General features: G+C 46.6%; 1 protein-coding gene across 1 annotated transcript in view; it reads right to left on the bottom strand.

Annotated features, from left to right (window-relative positions):
* The window catches only part of LOC113806196 (glyoxylate reductase/hydroxypyruvate reductase), a 53,719-nt gene that overhangs the window by 40,543 nt on the left and 8,176 nt on the right, over positions 1-5,000 (bottom strand). The gene's annotated exons all lie outside the window — the stretch shown is intronic.

The raw sequence follows: 5,000 nt of genomic DNA, 5'->3' as shown, positions 1-5,000 counted from the left end.
AAAAAGGTCCTCCTGAAGGGGCCCAATTGGATCAAATCGGCTTAAAACCGGCCCTGTGCGCGAATCTATATTGCAGGAATAACAAGCTTTCGTTGCTTTCGCGAACCGATACAGCCAGGGGCGCAAGCTACGTTCTCGAAGTGCAGGGACTGATGCATAATCAATCATATTAATCTAAAGTAAATGAGCCAAAATGAGTGAAAAGAAAATCACATAAAAGCAAAGAAAAACAGAAACATAATAACACGTACACACTCACACACACAAATGCATATAAGTAAAGATGCATATTGGTGTACAGTCGATTTAGATTAGTCATACATGCTGTATCATAGAAAATGATACATTTTTTCACATGGTAAACTACGTTCAATAGTAAAAATATCGTAAACACACACACATGTACATATATATATATATATATATATATATATATATATATATATATATATATATATATATATATATATATATATATATTCATTTATACACACCTGTGCATACACACACACACACACACACACACACACACACACACACACACACACACACACACACACACACACACACACACACACTCACACGCATACACACACACACACACACACATATGTATATATATGTATGTGTGTGTGTATGTACGTATATATGTATGTATGTATGCATGTATGGAACCAGTGGATTATCTATCAGTAATTAGGTTTTTACACTCGAAAGCCCGCGCACCACAAGATACCTTCGATGAAATGGAAGTAACTTATGGGAGGATGACGTGTGACGCTGCTCAACAAGGGCATCGCCAGGCCAGACGTGACAGATCTGTGGAAACGGCTCCTACCCCAGGGCGACCCAGTCTGTCATTGACGAGGACAACATCTATCAAGTGGAGGCTGCTATTTTGGAAGATCGCCGTATTACTGTTCGTCAGCTAGCCCAAGATGTCAAGATTAGCGTTGAGTCTGTTGACAAAATTATGCATGGACATCTGCATGTGCAAAAGTTGTCAGCCCGTTGGGTTCCCAGGCTACTCGCACCTCTCAAGAAGCAGGGACGAGTCCATTTCCTCCAAGGCTCTCTAAGGCACGTGTCAAGAAAACCAGAAGGACTTTATTGACTCAGGATGAAGCTTGGGTCCATCACTATGAACCAGAAACTACAGCCCAGTCAAAACAAGGGAAGCACTTTGACCCCGTCCTCGAAAGGGGGGCGTGTCACTCGCTCGGCAGGCAAGGTCATGCTCATAATCTTTTGGAACCAGCATGGAGTAGTGATGGTGGATTCCCTAGCAAAAGGTTCTACAATTAGAGGAGCTGACTACGCCTCACTGCTACAGAATGGCCCATATGGAAGCGCTCTTGCGGCTACATCTCCTCATTCTCTCGCACCATCTGACCTTCACCTCTGGACGTCCATGGAGTCATTTCCGAAGGGCAAACGTTTCCAAGGTGACGAGGTCCTGATTTCTGAAGTCACCGTGGCTACAAACGCAGCATGTGGGCTTCTATTAGCTGCATAAAACGATGGGAGAACTGGGTCGCTCTTGGTGGGACCTTTGTAAAGAAAGTCTGACAACTGTACGGCGTTTCACTCCTGTACGTCCATGGAAATCATTAATTAGCGCACTTGTATATATATATATATATATATATATATATATATATATATATATATATGTGTGTGTGTGTGTGTGTGTGTGTGTGTGTGTGTGTGTGTGTGTGTGTGTGTGTGTGTGCGTGCGTGTGTGTGTGTGTGTGTGTGTGTGTGTGTGTGTGTGTGTGTGTGTGTGTGTGTGTGTGTGTGTGCGTGTGGCCTGACTGGACACTCCCGCCCCCCCCCCCCCCCCCCCGCCTCCAAAGGATATCTCACACGGCGCCCCTGCAGCGGTGCCCATATCAAAGCAGTTCAAAAATATCTTTCCCTTGCTGTTCAGAGGAATTCGCTGCCAGCTGGTGACGATCAAAACTTTGCACCAGATTATAATGTTTTCAGCGAAATTCTTCCAGTTCAGGGATTTCAAGCCTTTCACCGCCAAGAACGAATTTTATGTGACTTAATGGGTCCACAGCAGCCTTCGCTTTTACTCGACAAGCTGTTTTTATAAGCTAAAAACAACCTCATTTTCCCGCTTTCACTTCAACGATGAAGAATAAACGCAAGCGACCGTGCAACTAAATAAAATTCTAGCTGTAGTAAATGCCTAGACAAAAGTATATCAAGTACTGAGGTTTTGTGTCATGTAACGTATTAATGTATACATACAGCAAGCATGATATGTTGGAGTCCCATTAGCATCACTTATCCCAACTCGTTTCGCAGGATTAGATCTAGAATTAGTATCCAACTCAGAGCTGCACCGCCCGTGATTGCTCTGCTGATGACGTCACAGGCAAGCTGAGAATCGGTATTGACTTCCTTCGCCGCTGTTCGTCAGACTTTTTTTTGTTTTTGTACCGATTTCGAGTCATACAATCTTGAGTTTTTTAATCTGGTTCACCTTCATCGTTCTGATTTTGTCTCTGCAACTCACTGATGTCCAGGTAATGCAGTTGATCATGCAGTATCCTGCAAAGATGCAATAGTTATGGTTGCCGTTCTCGAATGCAAAAAACAAACAAACAAAAACACGAAGACGAAGAAAAAAAAGAAAAAAAAAGATGACGCGCAAATCTGCCTCTGAATCGCCGCTTCATTACGATTCAGTTCCATAAATCAGGGTCAGCTCTCCGCCATTCTCAAGCGGGGGGGGAGGGAGGTGGGGGCTTTGACCGAGTCCTGCCGCGGGGGATTAGGTGCCCTGCGGGGGGGGGGGGGCGGTCCTGGGGGTCAGTGTGTGGAGGATGTGCATGCAGACAACACTCATGCATACACCAACACATTCACATGCACACACACATACACATTTAGATGGATACATACATATACAGAGAAAGAGAGATAGATAAATAGATAGATAGATAAACATATACATAGACATGCATATATATATATATATATATATATATATATATATATATATATATATATATATATATATCATCATCATCTTTGCGGAGCGAACGCCGACGGGGGCGCATAGCCGCATCCACCCTTTGCTTGTACCTACGAGGGTCCCTCATGGCAAGTCGCCACGCAGGGACTCGGCCCATCTCAAGCTCCTCACAATAGGTTTGATCGATCAGCCTAAGCCACGACTTCCTAGGTCGACCCACAGGCCTCCTCCACCCAGGGTTGTCTCGAACAGAGACAACCTGGTGGGCGGGATCATCCTGGGGGAAGCGAGCCAAGTGGCCGTAAAGCCTGAGTTGGCGATCACGGATTGTGCAGATAACAGGTCCTGTGCCAGTCTCATGGTGCAGCCGTTGATTGGACACATGGTCCCGCCAACAGTACCCCATGATCCGGCGCAAGGACCTATTACAAAAGGCATCAATTCAAGACTCCAAGGCGCATGATAGTGTTCAGGTTTCACTACCATATAGCAAAACTGGGACTATCAGGGCCTTGAAGACACGAAGCTTGGTCCTTCTCCACAGGTACCGGCATCTCCAAATACTCATGTCAAGAGAGTTCATGACCCCTGCTGCCAGGCCAATCCGTCTACTGACTTCATGGTCTGACAGCCTAGAGTTATGAACTACACTACCAAGGTATGTAAAGTTCTCTGTGACCAATGTCCTCGCCGCAAGCACGTACCGACTGAACAGATTCTCCTAATATGTCCCCAAAGTCCTGGATCTTGGTCTTGGTCCAGGAGACCTCTAGACCCATGGGCTTTGCTTCATTACTAAATGCATCGAGGGCCACCACTAAGGATTCCAAAGACTCAGATAGAATGGCAACATCATCAGCAAAGTCAAGGTCTGTAACCTTGATATTGCCCAGAGTTGCTCCACAATGACTTTGAACAGTAACTCTGCCCGTTATCCAGTCCATGCAAGTGTTGAAAAGCGTTAGTGCAAGGACACAGCCTTGCCTCACTCCTGAACTAACAGGAAAGAAGCTTGACAGGCCCCCACCACACTCTACAGCACTTTCAGTGCCAGTATACAGACGCTATTAGTTCAATAATCCTTTTTGGAATTTCTCTCAGTTTCAAGATCTCCCAGAGTGATTCCCGATGCACCGTATCGAATGCCTTCTTGAGGTCGATGTAGGCTGCAAGCAGCCCACGCCCGAACTCACGATGACGCTCTATAATGACTTGAAGCACTAGGATACGGTCTATTGTGGACTTAACAGGTTTGAATCCATATTGCTCCACTCTCTGATGCCTCAGTAGCTGGTCTCTGATACGTCTCAGAACGATGTGGGCAAGAACCTTGCCTGGTATACTGACCAATGTGATGCCTCGGTGGTTGCTGCAGTCCCATCGGTCCCCCTTCCCCTTCCAGAGAGGGATGACCACACCCCTCAACAGGTCAGGGGGAACGGTACCAGACCGCCAGATGGCAGCCAGGACGGCATGCAACCCCCGCGCCATGGGTTCACCACCAGCCTTTAACAGTTCAGCTAGGATGCCGCATATACCAGCTGCTTTACCACTCTTCAGCTTGGAGATCGCCCCCCTAACTTCGGTTAGGGAGGGGGCATCCTCACTGATGGGTGGGTCCGGCAGCAGGATCTCGGCACTACCCGCATCTAAGTTGACTGTTGGTGGGTCAACCTGGTACAGCTGCTCAAAATACGCAGCCCAACGTTCCTACACTGCAACAGGATCTGAGACGATCTGACCACTTACTGAGTGAACTGCTGTCACCTGTGAAGAGAGCTTGGAGTTCAGCTTTCTCAGGGCTTGGTATGCAGGACGAAGGTCATTTTCTAAGAAATGGCCTTCTACCTCCTCTGCAAAACTCCTAATAAACTGTTCCTTGTCCCTTCTTAACAAAGACCGAGTTCTGCGCACCTGAGAACGGTGCAAATCTCGATCCCCTGCCAGACGAGCTGCACGACAAGCATCTGTGGTATCCAGTGTCTTCTGCGAGATGAAATTTCGCCTTGCT

This window comes from Penaeus vannamei, chromosome 28 (genome assembly GCF_042767895.1).
Source record: "Penaeus vannamei isolate JL-2024 chromosome 28, ASM4276789v1, whole genome shotgun sequence".
In the NCBI taxonomy this organism is placed as follows: Eukaryota; Metazoa; Arthropoda; class Malacostraca; order Decapoda; family Penaeidae; genus Penaeus; species Penaeus vannamei.
Note: the sequence above shows the minus strand (reverse complement) of the source record. Positions and strands in the feature narration are given on the sequence as shown.